The sequence below is a fragment of the Cebus imitator genome, unplaced genomic scaffold (genome assembly GCF_001604975.1).
Source record: "Cebus imitator isolate Cc_AM_T3 unplaced genomic scaffold, Cebus_imitator-1.0 Scaffold28, whole genome shotgun sequence".
In the NCBI taxonomy this organism is placed as follows: Eukaryota; Metazoa; Chordata; class Mammalia; order Primates; family Cebidae; genus Cebus; species Cebus imitator.
Genome location: NW_016107343.1, coordinates 3,082,308 through 3,107,302, shown reverse-complemented (window position 1 = coordinate 3,107,302; position 24,995 = coordinate 3,082,308). Strand labels below are relative to the sequence as shown.

The window sequence follows — 24,995 nt, the reverse complement described above, 5'->3', positions numbered from 1 at the left end:
TGGTATAGTATCAAAGGAGAATAACCATAATTATCTGAAAAGACTATTAAAATACTTTTCCTTTTTCAACTGTATATCTGCATGAGGCCATTTTATTCCACATATACTTCAACACAGTGTATCACAACAGAATGAATGAAGACGCAAATGTGAGAATCCAGTTGTTCACTATTAAGCCAACATTAGATTTGCAAAATTCTTTTCTAACTTTTTTTTGCTGTGGAAAATGTAGTTATTTTCACAAAAATACGTTCTTTGTGTTAACATGTGATGGATTTATTAAGTGAATTCATACGACTCTTTCAAAATATTATTACTTTTATTTTTAGGAGTTTAAAATGGTCCTGACATTATGAACTTTGAGAACCACACCTGTGATGTAAAATTTTGTTTTCCTGTGATTTTTATGGTTTACCAATGAATGAGATTGCCATCTCGTGACAAAATAAGGAAATGCAGGTATTTTTGAAAAGCTCAGCTTTAGGGACTTGGAGTGATTTCTAATGACTACTTGTTGGAAATTTATCAAGAGAAAGATATAAGTTCAGAGTTCCAAGGGCCATGTCTTAAAATATATGTGCCAAAAATATTAATTTTCAGAAGGCAAGCAAAAAACAGTTAATTGAATGCATATTTTTAAAGCGCTGACATTGATTTGGGGCCAGTCTTCTGTTAAGAATGCATTTAGTTTTTATGTTCAGTATGTGTATTTCCTATTACATAGAGCCCATTTGTATGTGATATTATAGACTATTCAAACGTGTGTTTACTGTTCAAAACACTGATAAATGTTTGTGGTGGTATTCTGGTGGTATATAGTAGTCCCCTTTTATCCTCAGAGGATGTATTTCAAGATGGATGTCTGATTCTGAGGATAGTATTGAACCCTATCAGACTATTGTTTCCATATGCATACGTACCTATGATAAAGCTTAACTTTTAAATTAGGCACAATAAGAGATTAACAACAACAGTAGAACAATTATATCAATATACTGTAATAAAAGTTATGTGGTCTCTCTCTCTCCAAATATCTTGTTGTACTATACTCACCAGTTTTCAGAACCCCAGGTTGGCCTAGGTTAACTGAAACCATAGAAAGTGAAACTGCAGATAACAGGGGACTACAGACTTAAGGTTTAGTCATTGGTTGGTACCACAAACTTGGCGAATAATATTCTTCTTTCTAAAGAGAAGTGTGATCAGTTCTTTATTATGTGAACTATTCACACTTTGGTGAAGAGTTTGAATTTGCTGCCCTTCAATACTACATCACTGTAGTTCTGTATGATGTGTCCTGTACAAACATGCAGAGTAAACACTGTTCCTGCCTTCTGCTTCCTTGAGCACTAAAATACACAGTGTAAATATGCACAAACATGTAGAAGGACATATAGACAAATACAGCCTTAGCCAAGTCATGAGAGATGCAGCTGCAAGAAACAGGCTCATGCATAATGAACATTTATGCTATGGCATAGCTCGTGTTTTTGCATCGATGAGCTGTGTGAAAAGGAAGAAACTTCACTTCATTTTCATTCAGTTAGAATGAAGGCCCACTGGCCAGTTTTTTTTTTTTTTTTGGTCTCAATTCAGCTGATTGTTTTCAAAATAACCTGTTCTTTTCGAGCAGTTGTGTGTAGGGACAGCTGCACTCTGATGAAATGACTGTGAGCTAACTACTGTACTAATTTTCTGCCTATATTCACTATGTGCCCAATGACCCTGCTGATGAATATTTTAGACATCTTCATGAATAATCTGACTGCCCACAGGAGAACTGCTTGCTTGTTTGTAAGGCTGGAAATGCTATCAAGATGATACTGACTCCAATTCTACGTACCAATATGAAAATAATAAAATACCTAAGTAAGGGTTCTTGATCAAGATTGTCTTTGAGGAACCATGGATGCTCTGAAATTGGATGCCAAATTTTATGTGTAGGTGGATGTATGTGTTTGTGGTTTTGAGAAAACTCCAGAGCTTTTATCAGACTCTCCAAAGGGACTGTGACCTCATAAAGACTAAGAACCACTAGATAAGCTTTATAGTTTTGAAAGTGCTTCTCCATACATTTTTATTTGATCCTCCCAATGATTTTGACGGAGGCATGTCGGGCATTCTTTCTCTCTCTGTCTCTCTCTCTTTGAACAGAAGAGCATGACTCAGAGCTTAAGTGGCTTTGTGCTTCATCCCATAGGCATTAGGAGCCATTGAGGGTTTTAAGTGATCTGATCAGATTGTCCTTTAGAGAGATTGCCCTGTTGATAGTATAGAGGCTATTCTAGGGGAGTAGGAGGCTAGTTAGGACACCATTTGGAAAATCAGGTGAGAAAAGATGGTTGGTCCTAAGTTTGTTGCAGTCAGATTGGAAAAGAGGGGATGAATTTGGTAAAAAGCTTTGATTTTGAAGAACCGATGGGACATGAGGAAGAAAAGACCAGTAAGCAATTGGAAGATCTGGTCTGGGACTGGTGAGGTAAGGAGGACCTCACACAGGGTATGTAGAGTGAGAAGTGAAGCATGCCTGGGGAGAAAATGTCAGCTGGTCTTTGGCTGGAGTGATGCTCTTGGGGAAACGCAGGGAGATCCAGGAGTGGCCAAGGAACATCACTTTTCCTTCCCATTCTCTTTATTCCTGAGTTGACAAGTAGGGATTAAATATATATTTTTTTACTGTCAGGTTATTTCCATTCTTATTTCTCAAGGACTTTAAATTCATTAAATTTACATAAAGTAGTTGTACCGCTCGAATCCACCTTCTACTCAGTGGAGGCATCAAGCAAAAGATGGGTTAAGGGTAATCCCCTGTAATCAATGTGATCTTCTCCATTCTTAGATGTGGAAATTGACACGTTATCAAGCATATGTAAGCGCCATACCATTCCAACTTTACATACCTCTCACCACCCCTGCCCCACCGCACTTCCCTAATAACACTTCTGGGACCATGGTTGCTTCAAGATCAGCTCACCTTTTCCTCACTGATTCAATGCAGAATCCTTAGTGAATAGCGGATTCCTTTTGATGGCTTTACTAATACCCAGATCTCATAGTTCTTTAAATCCCTCAGCTAAAACGACCTTCATCTTCATTTCACTTTGGCTGTGCACACACATGCCACACCTAATAGATCTGCTCCACTTTCAATATTTCAAACTCTATTAGTGTCCTCTTTGAAATGGCCTTCTAACTTCTACCTGCCCCATCTATGATTCTCCTGAACCTGTCTTCTCTTCTTCCGCTCCATTCCTTATTCTGTCCTTGTTTTCCAGTGTGGGAAGACTGGGGAGGGAAGAGACTAGCAACTCTCTTTGAATTCCTGTTTCCATACTCAGCCCACAGCTAATCAGATGGTTCAGTAATGATTGTGCTTACCCTGTAGACTTCCTCATACAGTATTCTTTGAGAATTTCCAACTCAGGTTCTTTTCTCTTTCTTTTTTTACCCCTTCTTATATTCAGGCACCTCAGTATTGTTAGTAAACTTCATAAAAACTGGGACAATTGGATCAATAAATGTATGTATAATAAAGAAATCCATCAGAATCTTCCCCACCCAGGGAGGGGGAAACCTTAGGGCTGTGTTGAACTCAAAAAAAAAGAAAAAAAAAAGACTATTTCATTTTAGTTACATTTTACCATCTCAACTAGTTCTGCTTATGTGAATATTTATATATCTGTCACGTGATAGTGGTCAGAAATTTGGGTCCTTCATACTTTTATTTTTATTAGAAAGGCAGCCTTTGTACCCCCTTTTTTTTTCCTTACAGCTATAGACTTGGTAAAATCTTGATAAAAATTTCCTGCACATATTTACTCTCTTTGAGTTAGGAACTGGACTGTGTGAATGCTTTTTCTTCTAAGCCATGAGTGATATTTATTTATTTTATTTTTGTCAGTTGTTTCCATGGTTCATGAATTCTTTATTATAGCAGGAGTCATCAATTGGATGGAGAATCATTGAAATTGTAAGTTTAGGACATTAGTTGGAATAACCTGAACAATGTGCTTACCTTTTGGGCCCTTAATTTAATTTAAAATTAAATGAGTCTTATGATGGCAAGCTTCACAGATCTGCCTGCAGGGCTTTCAGAATGGAAATGTGTGTCTCTGTGTGTGGGAGGCTCTTTTGTTCAGTTGGAAAGGCTAGGAAATCTTTGCCTAAAAACATTCATTGTTTAGGGAGCATAAATAACTGAACATAATGTTAGTGAGAAGTTTCATTTGAGATTGAACCACTGACTTCCAAGAATATAGTAGAGTGTGTGGAAGTGCTATGAACAATGTCTTCCTTATTTCCTTTAAAATATCCATGAAATTGTCTAAAAAAAAAAAACAAATCCCCGGAAGTAACCATAATGAGTGTCAGGCATTGAGCCCATTCTAGTTTCTGGAAGGAATTTTACATTCTTTGCTGTAGTTGAAATCAGATGGAGTTGCTCCTTCTTAACCAGGCCCCCAACCTGCAACCTGATTCCTCTTCCTCTCTTCCCTGTTTCAGCTGCTAGTCATGGAATCCTGTTCAACATGTACTGGCCAGTTTCCCTTTTGCTCATTTCCAGTGCTGCTGAGTGTTAGTGGATTTGGTAACAGCTGCTAACCTGCTCCTTCTTTGACTTACTCAGCTTCTGGATAGGGTGGAAGTGGTTCTCATTGAACTGGCTTCTGACTCTCACCCAGGTTCTGGGCTGGTCTGTGACTTTAGATGTTTGAAAGTCAAGAACCAGGATCGGCACCTGCTTCCAGTCATCCTTTGGCTCCACTTTGAACACAAGGGCATCTGCAAAGACCTCTATATTCAGTTGCTAGTGTGGGATTTTGTTGTCTCCTCCAGAAGACTGAGCTTCATGAGGGTGGGGAAGGAAGAGATGGGGATGGGAGTAGATTCCTTCTTATTGAATCCTCAACACCCAGGATAGTACTTAGCACATGTAGGGCACCGAAGACACGCATCTAACTTATTAATGTAAGTCAATTGCTAGGAAGGACTTAAAAGCAGTCTTCAAGCATGGTAAGCACTAAAGGCCAATGTCAAACCAAGCCCAAAGATGTAAAAAAGAAATCATGTATTATAGATGAATAATTAAAACAAAATTCTATAGCTCCAAAGCAAAGACATTGTAGAGATCTGTAGCATGTCTTTCTGAAACAATTTTGCTTTATGAAACAGTTAGAAAAGCTCTGTTTTGTAAACTCAGTAAGACACCTAAAGAGTTTACATCTAGTAAATGAGAATTTTAAAAAGAGTAAAATGAAATGAAGATTAAACTAGATACAATAAATCTTCACTGTAAATAAAAAGCTGACTTAGAAAATTCATCCAGTTGATTTGGACAGACAGCAGGGAAATACTGGCTAAAAGAGGGTAGTTCCCTGGCAAAGTCTCCACCCTTAAGCCCAGAAACCCATGGTCCTAAATGGGAACAGGCATTCCTGTTTGACACCCAAGTGTTGTCTTTTGGCCTGCTGCACCCCGCTATTCTGTACCCATGTAAACTCCAAATCCTAGGCTCCACAAGCAGAAGAGCAGAGGAGCAGAAGAGCAGCAGAATGCCTTGGCAGAGGAGAGAAGAGAAGGAGCATCTGAACACTGAGGAGTTCAGCTGAGGACGGTGGGAGAGGAGATGGGCCATGGGACAATTGAACTCCAGAGGAAGGTCATCTTCCCACTCCATCCCCTTTCCAGCTCGCCATCCATCCTGCTGAGAGCCATCTCCATCCAGCAATAAAATCCCCCGCATTTACCATCCTTCAATTTGTGTGACCTGATTCTTCCTGGATGCTGGACAAAAACCCAGGTACCAAGAGGGCACTGAGCTGGGTAACACTTAAGCAGTCTGTGGACAGCAGAGCTAAAAGAGCATTGTAGCACACCCACTGGGGCTTTGGGAGTCACAGGCACTCAGCCCTAGACGCTACCACTACTGTGGGACCAGTTCCCCAAATCACTCTCCCTGGCTCCTGCACCTGCTTGTCTGTGTGCCCCCACTCCTGTAAGGTGTTTGAGGATGCAACAGCGCAACAGAGGAGCCACACCCCTGTTGCATGTCCTGGGAGGAGGGTCAGGGAACTCTCCTATTTCAGGGTGATAGAGGATAGACTTCAAAAAAATGCCCAGACTGCAACAAAGAAGCCTCGAAAGACACAGATCCAACCCAGAACTGATGGGGATTATTGTGGAAGACACAGCAAAACAAATGAGTCCACTGTGATAACTATTGGAGGGATATTTTTCAGTTCTAAAAGAGACCTGATCTTGGGTACTGATTTACCATACCATATTCCAGGCAAGCTTTCTAATTATAAATCAAAACTGAAAAATATTCTGATATTTTTTTAATTGGAAAACTTGAAGGTAGAGTAAGGAAGTATAAAAGTGCTAAATTATTTGTCCTTCATTTAAAAGAGACTAAAGTGATCTTTTGGGAATATGTTGAGAGTAGTTAAATACCGGTTGAAAGTTTATTAAAATTTATTTATTTAAATTTAATAGTTCATTAAAATTTATTGAAAGTTTATTAAAGTTATAAAAATAACTAACAGAAGTAAAAAACAGGATGCCTATAAAAGTTAATACAGAAAACAGAATCAAATAAAACACCATAATCTCATCCAGCTACAGAAAAACAGAATCGCTCTATTTTCTTTCCTTAGCACATTCCATAAGATATACTGACAACTTTCAAAGGGACTTTTTTAGCCCACTAAAAGGTCTTTTGTCTTCCCAAAAGAGACTGGGTTTTAAATATGTATGTAGTGTGCATGTGTATGTACATATTTATATTTAGATAGTATATAATTAAGTTGACTCATAAAAATTGTAACATTCCTTTCAAACAACCGTGTGATGCAGGCAGACGGGAGAATTTAGCACATAAGGTATTGCCTTGTCTTTTTGCAAAAGTATGTGATTCACCTGTTATGGTGCATAATAGGCACTAAAGAAATACTTATTGAAGGAATAAAGACATATATAACTTAACTAGCTATATTCTTGGAAAATGTAATTTCGTCTACAAACAATAACTTTATAAATAATTGCACTGTTTCTCGCCCATTAAATTTACTGTGAAATCTGGACAAAACATCTGTCATGATGTAAGCTATGGAAAAAATGTTGAGATTAGCATGCAGTAATGAACATGGTAGTAAATGTTGGGGAAGGCAGAAATCAGAAGAGACTTAAATAAGTCCTAATTTTTAGGCTCTCAAAAGGTTAATTTGGATTGTTGTTCTGGATGTCTTCATATCAGAGACACTTGGCCAATCTGGTAAAAAAAAAAAAAAAAAAAATCAGAGGTCAACAGAAATGATTAAGCAGCTAGGAAAATCAACTCAGAAAGAAGATCTTAGTATGTAATTTGGAAAAAGAATTTGAATCTCTCAAAACCCAGAGAAACAGAAGGATAATTTAGAATGCTTTGTAGAGCTATGGAGCTGATGGCATAAAATTAAGTAGAAAAAAACTTACTGAATGTAAGACAGTTCTTAATAGACAGACAAATTAAAGAACCATATAGCATTCCAAAGAAAGTAGTAAAGTTGTTTTGATAGAATCTGACACCCCAAAGACAGACAAGCGCTAACATTTATTGAGTACTTACAATGTATCTGGTACTCTGTATGCATAATTTTATTTAATCTTCCAGTAATCCATGAGATAGTTACTAACACAGTCTTCACTTTACAAATGAGGACATTGAGGGTTGGTCACCTGAGGCTGGTAGGAGATAGTGCCGTAGTTTGAACTCTTGTTCCGGAGTTCAGTTTGCATCACTATACTCTCTTGCTTTCTAATCGTGAAGTTGGGTCTCAGTAGGTATGTTGTGCAGAGGTTTGACAGGATAACCCAGCTGGTTTTCCACATGCTGAATAGGTGATTCTAACAAGCCATTTTAATTAAGTTAAAAATAATTTCTTATGTATTCCAGACAAAAATGTACTTTTTGTTCAGTCTTCTGGATGAATGAATCCTAGCAGAAACAAGATTTGTATATGAAAAGGCGTCCTTAATGCAGATTTAAAGTAAACAGGTATTAAGCTCCTGGACCCAATAGAGTGAGCAGCATCCAGCAAGTGCCAGCCTTGCAAGAGGTTTTATCTGCTGGAAATTTGGCTGCATGGTAGCGTGTAGGGAATTGGAGAGAGAGGCTTGGGTTGAAATTCTTGATCTGCTTTTCATTTGCTTATTACCTCAAATAAGTCACCTAACCTCTTTGGAAATAACAATACCACTTACTGGGTAGAGAATCTGATATGATAGCATATATGTAAAGATAGCATGTACATATGCGAATTAGATAGTATGCATGTAAAGATGGCATGTAGACAAGATAGCATGTATGTAAAAATTATATTTTTATATGCAAAATGCTTAGCTCAGTGCCCAACACATAATGAATATTTGATTCATAGTAGCTGGCATTATTATTACTTATTATCCATATACAATCTTCAAGTAAGTACTTTAGAAAACTATAGCCTGGTGGTACTCTAAGGTGGTAAGTTTTAAAAAAGATTTTAATTTTATGCAGTCCTCTCAGATAACATATGTAATAGTAAAATTTCACCCTCCGTGTACCCTTTTCACAATTTGGGAATTTACCGAATGCTTTGGCGTGTTAAAGGCAGTCGTTTGTTCACTGAAAATGCAGCTTATGACAAATTCAGTGGTTGCCAAGCTCTAATATGTTAGCAGGCAGAAGCATGCTTTTAATATTCATCATCTTTAAGTGCTACCAACTGACATTCAGTACTAAATGTGCAGATATGGGTGCTGAGCAAAACAGAGCTAGGAAGAGGACTTGCTAATTTGTATTCTAGATGGAAATCTTAAATTAGTTTCCAAGATTTTTAAATGGATTTTTAAATGCTGGGCACATCGGAGATTGAGTTTATATTAATATTTATAAGGTTTGAGAAGATATTTAGTGAAATATTTGTATAATTTAATTTTGGTCATAATCAAGTAGAAAACCATAACAAGAAGGATATTGTACTTTAGTCTGGTGGCTATTTTGTGGCTTATAGTTAGGAATATCCTTCTGGAAAAGCCCTGAATGACACACAAATACATATGTGCTTCAAAAGTTCTTCTTTATTAGAACTCAAAAATCAGAGGTTATTTGTATATAAATACCTTACATTGGATTGTTTTGTGTTAATTTTAAGCTAATTAATTTAGAAATCAGTACTGATGATTTATTTAAAAGCATTTATTGACAGCTCTGCAGAACTCTATAATCTAGCTGCTTTTACATTCTTTATTATACAGAACAGCTCCGTTGGTTCTCAGAAAACCTGCTTCCTGTAGTTTTGCTTAGGGCTAATTGAGTTTAATGTAGTTTTGTGTGCAGAAGGTATTGACTTGTGCATAGTATTTAATTTGTGTAAATATGTGTGTATGTAATGTTTTGCCCCTCTGAGTTTTATTTTAAATGTAACCCTTGAAAGTGGGATAATAGAAATTCTTAGCCTAGGCCTGCTAGCAATTGCAGGTGCCAACGGTTTAAACTGCTGTAGAAATACAATTATGAGCAGCCAAGAGCAAATCTTGTTTTAAGGTCCATGTGTAATGAATGCCTGTTAGTATCATAGAATACAATTAAAAAGAGGTTTACCTCTCCTAAGCTGTGATTGGTTCCTTCTGATGGAAGTGTAGAGTCCCATGAGTAGAATGTGTATTCAGCTCTTGGTGATTTAGACTCCAGTGAGCCTGGCATTCTGCAGGCTTGGATAAATTCAGGGCAGTTATAGTCAGGCAGAGATGGGAAAAGACTGAAAGATTAATGAGGGAGCTTAAAACAAAGCTTCGAAAATGAGAGCAACACACTGCTTGGTCTTATGTAATTGTGCCGAGTAGAAGTCAGTCTTGGCTGCTGTTGTTTAAAAATTTTAGGAGGTTGGCAGAAAATGTCTGTTACAAAAATTGGATCTTGAGAATAATAGTGAAAACCTAGTACATAATATCTAATTCTTGCTTGCCTGTGTATGCCCTCCAAGACACACCCTTCTCTTCATACTGCTTTTATTCCAGTTTGACCAAGCCTCCTGCTTCCTTGCGGACCCCTACAGCTTCTTTTTGGCAAGGACCCTTATTGATGACTGATGTCCAACCCCTGGCTGCCTCCAGGAGATGCACATCTGGGACATGCTCCTAGAAGTCATGTTGATGCTCTCTCACTCCAAGGCCTGAAAGATAGGGAGCATATAGGGTTGTGAGAGCCCTCTGGGTAGAGAATCCAAGGGATTGTCTAGTGACTTTATGGCTATTTCTGGTTGATGGTTTTAGATAGCAGTTTGGTAACATTTCTTCAATAGAACCTAACATAAGGGATGCTAATGGCTTTAAAATGCTGTTTTGCCTTTGAAAATCCCTTTAATAGATGCTTTAACGAACCTTCCATTTACGTGATAGGCACGGTTGAGCTCTGCAGTGAAGCTGGTGGTACTGTTAATGTAAGCTGGGCGCTTAAAGGAGAAAAGGCAGCTCATAAATAACGGCGCAGGTGAATCACTTCTGAAATCTAGAGCTTGCCAATAGCACTGATGAAGAGCTGCCTTGGAGGAGAAATTGCCAACTCACAAGCAAATTCTTTAGCGCTTCAATCTAGACATACACCAGCCTTTTAACTTTGTTTTCTGTTTCCTCTTCAAGGAGTTTGGCGCCACCTACAGGAAACAGGAAGCACAATAACCCATTCAGGCTCTGAGTGGCACCTTGTTTCTCCCATTGGTCATTCCTCATCTCAGTTTTCATAAATTTTATCACTTGTTCATCATATAGTACTTATCAAGCTTTTTCTTGGCTGTGGAATGAGGCTAAGCTCTATGGAAAAAAAGGTTCCGTCTGTACTAGCTGTTTGGCAGGAGATTCCTCACCTTTAATTGCTTTTTAAGGTCTCTGTTTCTGCTGTCATGCACCTTTTCCACGGATACACCAACAAGAGAGAACAGACTTATCGATCGGGGCTTGGTAGTATATAGCATGTAAAAGTAGTAGTGCTGACTTCTTCACAATTTTGGCTGCTTTTGTTTGTTGGTGAGAACGTGGCACCAAAATTATCATTTTTATTGTTGATGTTTTCTTTTGTATTATTTGGAGAAAAATGTTAGGTAGTTAAAAACCTACATAGCAAAGAAAGTTCAAGATGCATGATAAAAGAAGACGTGATTACCTTTACGGGTGCATTAACGATCTTGAAGAGATAATGAGGATCAATTATTTTCATTCATTAGCATCTCATATGACTATATCACTGAGTTAAGTTGTTCCCCATTGTTTGAAACTAGAGTGAGTTGGTTTGACAGGAGTTAAGAAGGCGGCAGGGTTTTTCTCCTTGATATCTGAATGACTGTGGCTCTTCCTTTTCCTGCAGCATCCATAACCCAGACCGTCTCCTGACTACTTTCTGGGTTCTTTGTATGGCTATCTGTTTCTCTCTCCCAGAACAGCAACTTACATATCCTACACCAAATCCATTGTGGCCCAAATTAGATTGATCCCACTTATTTTTTTTTTTCCTTTTTCATATCTCTTCTCTTAAAAGAGCAGCAGAAACCACTGCTGTATAATGAATCCTCCTTCAGAATATTTATGTTTTGTTTTGTTCACCTCTTTCTCCTACGCCCTCTTCCTTTGGGCAAGTGATACTATAATCATCCACTGTCCTAGGAACTAATTCTTAGTTATCTCTCAGTTCTTAGTTATCTTAGTTACCTCTCTACTACTAAGTCCAAGTAAGTTGCTTTACCTTTGTAACATTTTTTGAATTTCCTTGATTGGAAATTGAATTTGTGCTCTATTGTTCTTACCATTATTTTATCTTCTTGAATTTTCTGTACCTCAACCTCTTTCACATCATTTATCTTCAGAAATTCTTACTAGTTGACTTTCAATAGATTTGGGAAATGGGCTATTGGCTTGAAAGAGTTATCTAATCAAGTGAAATTTTATCCACCTTTTCCTGCACCCCACTTCCATGTTTATGCTGTGGAATTTCAAGACTTCTCTGTTTTTAGATATTATCTTAGAGTTTCTATTTAAATATCAAAAGGAACTTCGGGGAAAGAAAATACATTAGTGGCTTGTTGGGAAATGTCACATATTGCTTTAAGATTACAGGTATAATATTTTATGTATTTCTACCAAATAGTTTATTAAAAGTTGCTCAAAATACATAGTAAATTTATCCAAAGAAGATATACACATCACCAATAAGCATGACAAGATGTTCAATGTCATTAGTCACTAGAGAAATTAAAATCAAAACCATAGTGAGGTTCCACTTCACAACCATTAGGATAGCTAGAATTTAACAAGAAGACAAAAATAAGTGTTGGCAAGAATGTGGAGAAACTGGAGCTCTTATATGTTGCTAGTGGTAATGTAAAATGGTGCAGCCAATTTGGAAACAGCTTGACAGTTCCTCAAAGTGTCAAACACAGAGTTACCAATATGACACAGCAATTACACTCCTAGCTATTTGCCCAACAGAATTAAAACGAGTCTGTGCAAAACATGTACATGAATATTATATTATTAAGCAGCATGATTCATAATAACAAAAAAAATGGAAACACCCAATATCCATTAATTGATAAACAATATGTGGTATAGCCATACAATGGAATATTATGCAACCATCATACAGAATGAAGTACTGATACATTCCATGACATGGATGAGCCTTGAAAACATTATGCTAAGTGGAAAAAGCCCAAAGGCCACATATTGTATGATTTCACTTTTGTGAAATCTTCAGAAAAGTCAAAAGGTATAGAAACAGAAAGTAGATTAGTGGTTGCCAGGAGTTGGGATAAGAGGCGAACAAGAAGTGACTATCAATGGATATGAAGTTTCTTTTTGGGTTGAAAACAATGTTCTGAATTTAGGTAATGGTGATAGTTGCACATCTCTATGAATATATTAAATACCATTGAATTATACACTATAAATTGGTGTGTTTATATCTCAATAAAAGTGTTATATATACTTGACATAAGACTATATCTAATGAAGTCTTTGGCAGCTATATAGACTTAACAGCTTGCCTCAGATTCATTTTTGCATCAACCAAAATACTAAACACAATCCCTTGCATATGTAAGCTTTTGATAAATGGTTGAAGAATGAATGAATGGGTGATTTAGCAAAAAAGTTCACAAGAGGTCTTGTTACAGTGTGTGGAAGAATTTTTTTTGGCAAGTGCTACAGGAGACAGGTAAAGAACAATGGCCACGCATTGAAGCTTCTGTCCTCCTGCTCACTTAGGCTGACAGTTCAGCTGTCCTGTCATTGATCTGATGTCAGTCTGATAGAATCCTTCTATGCTTTGACGCCAGCTAGATGGTATATTTCTTTTTTCTTTTGAGTGATAGGTTGGCAAAATGTACTTTAGTGACTGTATGTTATGTGGATGATGCATGATGCCAGTGCTCTGTTGTGACCTTTATTTTTATGAGCTGTGAGAATTAAGAACCTACCAGTTTTAGTTTAATTAAGCAGTAAGACACAGCAGATGGTGCATTTGTGGGTGATGATGGCATTCCACTGGCTCCCTCAAGCATCACTCTAACCCTACAGAATGTTGCCTGGAGTATCACACCACTGTTGCAAAATTGTCAGGAAGACAAACCCATTGTCGTAATGTAGTCAGACAATCTTGGAGGACAGTTTACAACAGGATCTGAACACCACAGGAAGCTTTAGTAGTTAGCAGCTATTGGAACTAGGATATTAAGGAGAGGAATCCATGACATAATGGATGTAGCAGTTTACCACCTATCTTTACTTTCCAATATTTGCAGATGAAGTATACGAAGTTTTTTGTTACCCTAGTATTCTTTTGTGTAATCTGGGTCAAACATTAAAAATGCATCGGAATATCATTTGCATGTATTAAAGTGCTCAAAGAAGTTTTGGTAAATGGAGAAACACTGAATTCATGTCAGATTGTTTTATTATGTTTGCTTTTAGTCACTACAGAGGGTCTAGAGTGTCCTACAAAATGCATCTTTCCCCAAGTACTGTGTACTTACCACTAGCATATTTATTCCATAGGATGTTGAAAACATACCTAAGCAGAGAGAATATAGAATTAATCCAGTGCTTCTTACCAATCTTGCAACTCTTCAGGAAGAAAAACAAATTGTTAAGTGGAATTACTTTCATTGTTAAGGGAGAGACTGTCTAGGTCAGATTCTTTTCCCTTTACTGTCTTTGAAAAACTGAATTACTTGAAGGCTGGCATAAAACTTACAATTGCACAATATTTTAGATCCTAAGATAATATGCCTCAATTTTTCTCATTAATGCAATATATGAAATCATCAAAATGAAATACATTCACTTACTGGCTGTAATGTTGTTAAAAGTATGAACTATGTGGATTTTTAAAAATATAGCAATGGTTGCTTTAGATAGAATAATCATTTGTCTTATGTCTTTGCTACAAAGGAAGACTAGATTTGGAATTCTAGTAAAATAATGAAATTTAAAAATAATATTTTAACAAGAGAATATAAATTCTCTTTGGAAAGGCTCACATTAATTTTTCCCCTAAATTACATAAAAGATCTCTTTCCTTCGATTTTTAGAGGTATTTTCATCACAAAACATGTGACTACATCATCCTTCTGCTTGGAGACCTGACTTATATTTAATTAAATGAAACATTTTTTTCCTGGATTCCCACCAACTTCAGGATACTCAAGCATTCAAGATAAAACTGAAGATATAAACATTAATTTTACAATTCTTCTTGTAGGAATAAAATATTATTGTTTTATTTAATACTAGTTTATAATATAGTATAGGGAAATACTATGAACACCTACCTGCATAGGAAATTCAAAATAATAACTGATTTAATCCTATAAATTATTCAAGATTCTGACACAAGAAATTGCAATTTATATTTATATGGAAACACACTTTACTGCAAAATCATTGGTATTTCATTTCTTTATAGAACTAGATTTTCATCTAATTAAAATTTAGGAAAGGGCTTGACATGGTAGCTGATGCCCATAATCCCAGCACCAAAGTGAGGATGCCAAGACGGGAGGATTGCTTGAGCCCAGGAGTTCCAGACCAGCCTGGGCAACATAGAGAGACCTCATCCTTACAAAAAATAACTTTAAAGAAATTAGTGAGCCACGGTGGCATGTACTGGCAGTTCCAGCTACTCGGGAGCCTGAGGCGAGAGGATCGCCCAAGGCCAGGATTTTAGGCTACAGTGAGCTATGATCGCACTACTGCATTCCAGCCTGAGTGACAAAGCGAGATACTGTCGCTAAAAAATATATGACTGAATGAATAAATAAATAAAATTTAGAAAAGATGAAAATAGATTTTTTCCCATTTACTCAGCATATAGGTAACTTGCTGATTCTTTTGTAGCTCTGTTTAGTAAAAATACACTACAGGATCCCCAACAGGAAGATAAAATTATGCTTGATAATTTTAGGGTTGTTAGGATTATTTATTTTTATTTTAGTTCTCTAAAATTGGTAAGATGTTAATGCTTCATCATCTATATGACTTATCTAATGACAATACCTTCCTTTTCGAATGATGATGCCTATTTTGCATTATTTTTATAATAGAAGAAGTAACAAAATCTGTCAGGATGTACATAAACCAATAATTGACAATCTGCATCTGTAGCCTCAACTGCTCCCTTGAGCAGTCCGGCCCTTTTGTTAAGATTATAGAATTTAGAATCAAAGAATTGCCTTCAATTTCTGGCTATGCTACTTATTAGCTGTGTGACTGTGTCATCTAGGAGTTCTTTTTGTCTCCCAAAGGATTGCCTGGTTACCTGTATACTGAGTAAATGGGAATATAATTCTTTCTGCAAAATTACCAAAACAGTGATTTAAATAGTAATGTTGTTTTTGGTTGGTTGTTTTTTTTTTGGTTTTGGTTTTGGGTCCCCCCCACCACCAAAGAAGTAGAGAGATGGGCAATCCAGGGCAGGTATGGTGCTTCCACAAAATTTTGAAGAATCTAGCCGCCTTTTTTCTGCTTCACCATCCTCAGTTGGTGACCCTTTTCCTGAAGGTCATTCATGGTCCAAGATGGAGCTTTTGCCAGTGCGGCTGCCTATTAGGCAGCAGGAAAGACAAAGAGCTTCTTTTGGCAGAACCAGTTTCTTTCCCAGCCCATGCAACACGTCCTCTTAAAGCTCATGACCTAGATGTGAGGGAGGTAGAAATGTTATCTTTACCAGACACAGCTAAAAAAGATGGGTTCTGTTACCAAGGACAGAGAGAAGAATGGATATTTGCAAGGCAACTAGCATTCTGTGCCATAGTGACCTTGGACCCTTTCATCTCATTGAGCCTCAGGATTCTTGTCTATAAAAATGATTGTAAAAACAGGATCTAATTCAAGATCCTATTGTTTTGAGTGTTCAGTAAGTTAATGCATCTAATGCATTAAGTACAGCATCTGGGATATAAATAAGCGATAAATGTTAATTACTATTCTTGCTACTTCCTTAATATCTCTAGATTAATGTCCTATAGATAGTTAAAATACTCATGTGTATTACAGATCCTTATTGCATTACCTAGCTCATCACCTACCTATTCCAACAGGCTGGAAACCTCAGAGCAGTCTTTGAATATGTCTTCATTGCTGTCTGTACCTAAAAGTCATCAAGTATAATTCTCCCTGCAAAATTGTTCATGGATTTCTCAAACCTGTCCCTCAATTTCCATTCCCACTATCTGAATTCAAGTTGTCTTCTTTCCTTGCCTTTTACACGTTTTCACTATCTACCAGATCACATCCAAACTCCTTAGAATAGTATTCATGTCTTCATATAGTCTGATTGTGGTATTAAAGGCTTAATCTTGATTTGACCACATCTCTCTAGTCTCCAGATCACGCATTTCTTGTACTCTAACTTCACTGAAAATTCGCTATTCCCCAAATCGGACATTATGACTCGAGTTTCATCTTCAGGGTAAATTTTTATGAATTTTCACATTGAAACTTGAGGAAAGTAAGCATAGATGCATTTCAGCCTATAATTTTGAACATTAGGATGTGATTTCTGGAAACTCCTTTGTGATTTTATTTATGAGGCCAACAGACGGACAGGTATTCCAGTATTTCTCATCATAGCTGAGTATCTAAACATATGAATATGAAAGAACAAAGGGCTTTTAAGTAAAAGGAATGGATGGAAGGGAGTTGATGTATTTCTAATGGATAGGTTAGTTTGTTCAGCAGTTCTGAAAATGTAAGTTTAGATCTAGAGGCTCATTTTTTTACTTTGCTGGACAATGGCTTTAGTTTAGGTACTTGATGTGAATGTTATGTATGCATTTTACTTTCAAATTAAAAAAAGTAGGGAAGGTTTGCTTTTCTTTTATTGATGTGTGTGTGTGCGCGCGCGCGTTTGTGTGTGTAGTGTGTAATGGGATGTATAATGTAATTTCATAGCCCTCTGATGCAATATTTTGAAACTAAGTTGGTAGTACAATTAAAACATATCCTTGGTCATAGATTACTTGGACTTATGCCATTTTCATAGGCAGTGTCCTACTTAAATAGCCTGGATTGGCTGAGAAAAATAATTGCTGCTATGAAATAATTTTGCAATTACCACTGTAATTAAGGGCAGTTTGTTAATGAAAGTGCTTGGTGAATAATGACTGCAGGGCACTCCATCTTGCAGCTTCATGCCAGATGATTGGTTCATGTGGTGGAGGTAGTTAGGGAATTAGTGACACAGCTGTCATGGTTACAGGATGGATGTAAATATCCTTTGCAGTTGATGATGAAGAACAGTCATTAGCCTCCTGCCCCTTGGGAACTGGTCAGAGGAACAAAAATAAACTTAACACATGATGGTAAAAGCCATTCCTTATGTCTCCTTTTCTTCAGTATGAACAATTAACATTCTAATAGAAACTGCAGAGAGCGTGCGGATGAACCCTCTCCACTTTACAGGCATGTTAGTATGATAAATGTTCCTTCATGTAGGGCATTGGTTGTTCACAGTTTATAACCACTCTTATTAGCTTATAGGCCAGTTAAAAACTGCTCTTTAGAGACCCATGGGCCCTATTTAAATTTTTCTTGTTCATCTCCAGGTGTTGTGTATTCACTTTGACCCTTTGAAGACTGTCCATGGATGGATTTTTGCATGCTGTCTGCAAGGCTGCAGGGGCAATAGAAGATCAATTTTCTGTAGCTGGACTTACTTGCTTGTGTAAAATATATATTGTTATATAGAAGACCTAGATGCTTATCTGATCCTTCTTTATAGTTTATAAAAGTCATTGAAGGTTGAGGAGCTTTTTTTCCTCCTTCTTAAAATAAGCGTCCTGGGTGTTTAAGTGTGCTTCATATTTATATTCATTTCACTTCCTTGGTGTTTTGATGTTGTTTTTCATTGTAAATTTGCTTAAGCAATCTTTTGTGGAGTAATTTCATAACATGCACACACTGTGGTTTTACATTGAGTTGCTCGTGATCTGCAATTCATTAACTTTTGCTGACTACAAAATCAGTATAGCACGTTGCATTTTCTCTCACTTTATCTTGCTATATAGTCAGTTTTATTCCTTGTAAAAGATGTTAGTAGAACACTTCCTTAAGTATGGCTTCTTTGCTGTCCGATATGCTAAATCTTTTCCTCAGGGCCAAATCTTCTCAGGGCCTTAAGAAGAGATTGTTGGAGTCTGTATCATTGCATTAGAGGTGGCCAGGTATCCTCGCTAAAGAAACAAAACGGTTTTCTGGATTTTAGCTCAGAATGACTATTCATGGTAACACTATACATTTTAAGGATGAATTTATTGCTACTTGTGTCCGGATAAGATTCTCTGCATTTGCTGCTACTTCGTGCCTGGGTCTCCTCTTGGCTTTAGCAAGAGGAGGTCTCCAAATGGAAAGATAGGAATTCCACCTCAGAACTATCACACACTGTGGTCCAAACTTCTGCCTCTTCCTTTTCTCTTCTTTGGCTGTTGTGGAAAGAATGAAAAACATCAACAAGGAGAGGTGTGAACAGAGCCTTGTTCAGATGTTTAAATGCTTCCTTTGCAACTTAGTCATTCGCTTTCCCAAGATGAACTTCTTTACTCATTAGTCATAGCTAAGTCACTGTGGAGATGTTTCTAGCTGACTTAATTGTGATCAGACATTATAGGATACAAGGTAACTTGCTGGCTATAAATAGTAGGGGTGAGTCCTCCAAAGAAAATAACTTGAAAAACTTTACATACTGAACATTTAAAAAAAATATGTTTATGTTAGTCCAATAAATGACAAAATCCTTTGGAAAATGGGCATGATTATCAGGCATATACATGGCTGGCCAAATTATTTGGGTTCTGGTGGGATATGACTCTCTGGGGACTCTTCGCAGGATGCCTAGGTACAGGAAGAGCTGGAATGCTCCACATTAAGCCAACATTGGGAAGCAAGAGGAGAGAAGCATGCTAGAAAATACCCTCCCAGTTGAATGAAAATTGCACCGTATTATGATTTATTCTGTTTTTAGCAAAAGCAGGGGCTTTGTGGTAGGTCAAGATAACTAAAATGGAAAGGAAAAAAAAATTGTGTTTTTAATTGGTGTTGCTCCAGGTATTGGAACTGAGAACCTTTTTTTTTTTTTTTTTTTTTTTTTTTTTTTTAAAGAAATAACCATTGCACTCAAAAAAAAACAAAAAGAAAAAAAAAAAAAAAAAAAAAAAAAAAAAAAAAAAAAAAAAAAAAAAAAAGAGATATTTCTCAAAGGCAACAAATGCAGCAAGGATTCTGTGAGTTTAAGGTGTCTTTTCAGGATGAAAGGAAACATACATTGATGTTATGTTGATGCAATGCCAGAGATGTCTCCTTGCAAATGGAAAAAAAATGCACAGGTCCAGCCTTGTCCCATGTGCTCTTGGAGTTATGCCAAAGCGGGTGAGAAAGTGACAAGCCTCCTGGGAGGGCCCAGAGGTCCTGGATGGAGCAGACCGTCTCTTGTATGGGACAAACCCCAAAGTGCTGGCCTCTCTGCTGGAGCAGCTCTGGGTGTGGGGTGCACAGAAGCTGTTCAGGTTCAGAGATCTCCTAAGATGTTCCTGAGGGTCTCCGCAGACATAGGGGGATCACCAGCTGCCTTTCTTTCTTGGGGTGTCAGAATCCCCTCCTCCTTCCCGTCCGTGACCCCTGCAGAAAATGTGGGGGCAGGGAGATGGTGACTGTGGAATCAAGGGGCCTCTATGTAGGAATCACAGGACTCTACCAGGCTTCCAAGATGTGATGACACAGTGGACAACTTTCNTTTTTCCCCAGGAGCATTGTGACATGCTGTAGTATTTAGATATTCAGTTTGTGTTCCCATTTTTGTTTTGTTTGGTGGTGTTTTGATTGTTTTTTATTTATTTTTATTTTTTGGCTAAACATATGTGATGTGTGTTTAATTGAATTTCCTAGGCAACAATACAGGCACCCATCAAAAAGTACATTTAAAGATACACTGCAGGTTTTCAGGAGAGGTGGCCATGTGAATTTAACAATCTGCAAGGAGAGGGGGAAAAAAGTTTCTGAGTTTGTATAAGTAGAGATTCCCAAGTAAAACAATCTGTTCTCATGCAGTTTTCTGGGCTAGTTTGGACAGGAGCTGGAATCTCATTTTTACACATTAACAGCTCTTGTCGGATTTCTCTCATTTCTTCAGGACAAGTCAAAATCTTTATAGTTCTCCACAATGAAAATGTGTCGTGTCCCATCCTGTCCTTTTGCCATCTTTTCTGTCAAAGAAACACTAATTATAAAAATTGAACATAAATTTATGCTGTTTAATAGGTTTGGGTTTAATTTTGCCTCAGTGGGAAGATGTTTCCATTAAAAGAGTCCTTTTTTTTCCTTTTCCTCCCCCCTTTTTCTTTTGGTAGAACAGTTAGTAAAGGCGTAGGAAATTGATTTTAGTGTCATAAAGGACATTTCTGACAGGAATGTACTTTAAAATGATTCAAGGCATCTGTTTCTTTTGCATATGCCTAGCACTGCTGAGAGCTGTACCTAGATTAAACTGTTTAATGTGTCAACTCCAAATCTGATCACAATTTACATCCCAGTTGCTTGGTTGGAATTTTTAACATTTCATGAACTTTCTCCCCTAATTTATGAAACAAGCTTCTGCTGAAAGTGACCATTTGTTCTAGATGCCAATATGTCATGGTAAAAATTGACTTAGCTTGAGAAGTTATTTGTTTTTGTATGGTCACTTTCCCTATGAAACAAAATCATCTTTACAGTTTTTATTCCTGCTGGCAGGGTTTGTGGATGAATGCTTGGTGGGTGTTTTTGTTACCATTTGCCTTCTACTGGTGCTATGTCTATCATACAAGCTGGCTCAGAGAATTCCAGTTTTAAGAGTGTCTGAGAACAGAAATTATGGGCACTCTGTTTACTACCATATCCATGACATCCAGCATGGAGCTTTGGAAAGGCATCTAAAATAAATCTTTCATATATGAATGGGGAATGAGCACTTTCTACATAGTCATACTACGTAGTCTTAGTCATAGACTCTTGATTCTGAGGGCTCACTCATCTACCCTGCTTATGTTTCTAGAAATCAGTAAGGCTCTCTTGTATTACTTATAGTGAAGCGTGTCCTTTGAAGTTGAAGGGCAGGGACAATTATTTTGTGTGTGTGAACTTTTTATATTCACAGAAGAAATAATTTACTGGGGATGAGAAGAAAAAGTGACTGTTGATGCATAATAGGGACCCAAGCTCATTAACTTAATTATTTAGTGGCTCCTGACTGTTCTTCTCCCCAGTGTTCCCACATATGCTCTTGCGTAGTATTTAACCCATGAGCCTTGAGTGAAGAATCCTGAGAAGAGCTTCTACTCTTGCCTTTCCTTCTGCTAAGTCTACAGCCAATTGAAGGTAGTGGTGGTGTTTGTACAGGTGTATTCTGAGGGACTAGTTCCCCAGTGGACTCACTTGTTGACCTTGAAGATGCACTGTCAGTCATGACTAGTCAGTTGAGAACATTATCTGTAATATTGTTATCAATATCTTGAATCTCTATCAGCAATTCCCTGGGATTGTGTTAGTAAGGATAGAGAGCTTCACATTTGCAGTGGCTTGAATGTTCAGAAAATTTTTCCTTTACTTACGAGTCTAGGGTGGGTGGTCCAGGTCTATGGAAAGTTGGCTCCACCTAGTTGTTCAGTGACCTGGATTAAAGGCGGCTCTGCCACCTTTTGCATGTCACTTCTGGAGTCACTCTGGTCATACCATCTCAGCTTCCCAGAAGGAGGATGGAGAAAATACAGGAGGAACAGCCTCAGGCACTGGCTGGAAATGGCACACATCACACATCTGTTCACATGGAAAAGAACTTCGTTGCCTGGCGGACCACGCTGCAGGGAAGGAAAGGAAATGCAGAGGAGCAGGCCAGCCTTCTGCCAGGCTTCATGGAAGAAGGGGAAAATAGATTTAGTCAACAGTTAGCAATCTTTTGGACTTTAGATTTTACCCAGTCAGTTAGCTGTCCGGCAGCTTTATATTGTAAGCCAGTTGATCTTAGACTTTAAATAATATCTAGTACTATCTATGATAATTATTCCCCCTTTGAGTTTCTTTGGGTTCAATCTATTTATAAACTGTACTAACTGGAAGAGCATTTAGCTTACCTTCTTCTGGTTAATGTCAAGGGCTCAGTAGTTTGCACAGACACATTTTTACCCTTTGAAGTGATAAATTAATATTTGAATGGTTACTTCATTTCCTTCCACTTTTTTATCTCTGGGATGTAAAGTAGAATGGGGACATTTTTGTAGATTTGTGATTTCTTCTTCATTTGGGAAGATATTATATGTAATACTGGTATGCTAGTCATTCATTGTATAGGAAAATCCAGAAGGCATAATCACTGTTGTCTGCAAATATTATTGTATAGTATATGCAGATGGCCACTGCCTGATGTGAAATTAGGTTTCCCTTCAGGATCTTTGTTTAGAAGCAGTTCTTCAGTTGACATGAGAAATTGTTGCCAATATTATTGCTTTCTGCTTTTCTAGTTTTTTTTTTTCCTCCAAGGATCTTAAAAAACATCTATAGCATATTTTCCCCTACTTTGATTAGATTTTAGGAACATTGTCTGATTTTCTGCTCCCATTGTTTAGAGAAATTATACTCCCAACCATCTCTTGGATGCTTTGGGGTGAAATGCATCAAAATTTTTGAGACATTTTAACCTGTGTTTAGACTGGCTTTAGTCTCTTCTGCTACTTTCCTATTAACAAAGGTTTGTTAGAGTTCTTGCTATGCAATAAATTCTATTTTTAAGATAGGATTTAGATGATTAGTCATCTGATGTTTTAGGTGTTAGCACACTAGACACTTAATTTTGGTTTTGTGCCAATACAAATCACCTGGAGTTTTATTTTGATAAGGTGGGGATGAGAAATAAATGAAATGTGTTCTAAGCTCATGATATTATGTAGTAGATAATTTTATTTTAAATATACTCTTCCTTGATATATCTTGTTGCTCTGTATTGATAAGCATGAAGTGGAAGTAGATGTTTTTCTGAGTATGATTTACTGTAAGTCCTGTGACTTCAGCTATATTGAGGCTACTACTAATGGATTAGCACATTCCAGCAGTGTATTTATTTAGCATCCTACCTCCAGCAATCAAAACATGAGTTGCTTCAGTGTGGAACTGCTTGCTAGAGGTGATGGAGAGAAAACACACCTCTCTAGTGGTGATATTAATCTGTTTTCACTGTCTTGTGAATGTGCTTAATGTCTATGGCATGTTAAATTGAGTTATCCAAAAATAGAGTCCCTGAAATTTAAATAAAGCGGCATTAGAGCAAGAAACTAATCATTATTTTTCTGATAGTTAGCCAATTGCCACCTTTCCTGGCTCACTTATTATAGCAGTTCATATGGCTGTCACTACACTGTCACATTGTTCTATAATTCTCTGTTTACATTTCTGTCTTCTGTACCAGACTGTGAGCTTCTTGCAGGAAGGGAATGTGTTCTATTCCTATTTGCATGGAAAATCTAGTCACTAAATAGTTGATGAACAAATTAAAAGATGAATAAACATATTAAATATATTAAGTAGGAAACTCTTATCCTTGTGCCAATAGGCGAAAGCTAATCTGAGGACATTCCCTTAAAGTTTGGACAAACAGGTTGGTATTTGTGTTTTCTGAATCAGGGAATCTTTTTGTTGCCCATCACTGCTCATCTGATTAATCTTAGTTTTCTTAAAAATCAAGAAAATATGCACAACATGTAATGTATATTGATCTAAAATGATAAAAATGACATGAAAAAGACGGTTTTTCTCACTGAGGTGTGTCTGGCTTCCTACAAGTTCCATGCCTACTCTGACTGTTTTCTCATCTGTCAATCTCGGGGAATAATGGGACTTAGCTTTTTGGGGCTGTTGTGAGGCCTGAATGAGATATATTTGACCTTTGAACAACACGCATTTGAACTGCGAGGGTCCACTTATACGTGGATTTTTTTCAATCAAACATGAGTGACAAATATAGTATTTGCGGGATGTGAAACCCATGGTCTACGCTAAGGGCAGACTTTTCCTATTCTCACATTCTTCAGGACCAATGGCAGAACTTGAATATGCATGAATTTTGGTATATGCAGAGGTCCTGGAACCAATCCCCTGAATATACCAAAGGGTGATTATATTTTGTGGAGTGCTTAGCCCAGTGCCTCACACCATAGTAAGCTCCCAACAAATGTTAATCATTACAATCATGAGAATTGTTGTAGTTTGTTCATTTCCTGAGACGTCTTCCATGATTCTTAATTTTTTTTAAAAAAATTTTGTTACCTATTTGATGTTGTTTTACTTAGTTACCCTCTTAAATAGCTCTTTTTGACAGAAATCATCAAATAGTGTTTTTCATTGCCATGACTAGAACTCAGGGAAAGTTAGGTATAGCTTTCCACAGTCGTGGAAAACGGGATTATAAG

General features: G+C 37.3%; 1 protein-coding gene and 1 long non-coding RNA gene across 8 annotated transcripts in view; one reads left to right on the top strand and one right to left on the bottom strand.

Moving 5' to 3' along the window:
- Positions 1-24,995, top strand: part of CADM1 (cell adhesion molecule 1) — a 328,941-nt gene that overhangs the window by 170,197 nt on the left and 133,749 nt on the right. The window lies entirely within an intron of this gene.
- Positions 1,568-19,535, bottom strand: LOC119470331. The gene is made up of 3 exons (XR_005199215.1): positions 9,623-19,535; positions 7,607-7,975; positions 1,568-7,270 (listed from the first exon to the last, which is right to left on the bottom strand). It is a non-coding gene; the product is annotated as an uncharacterized LOC119470331 (long non-coding RNA).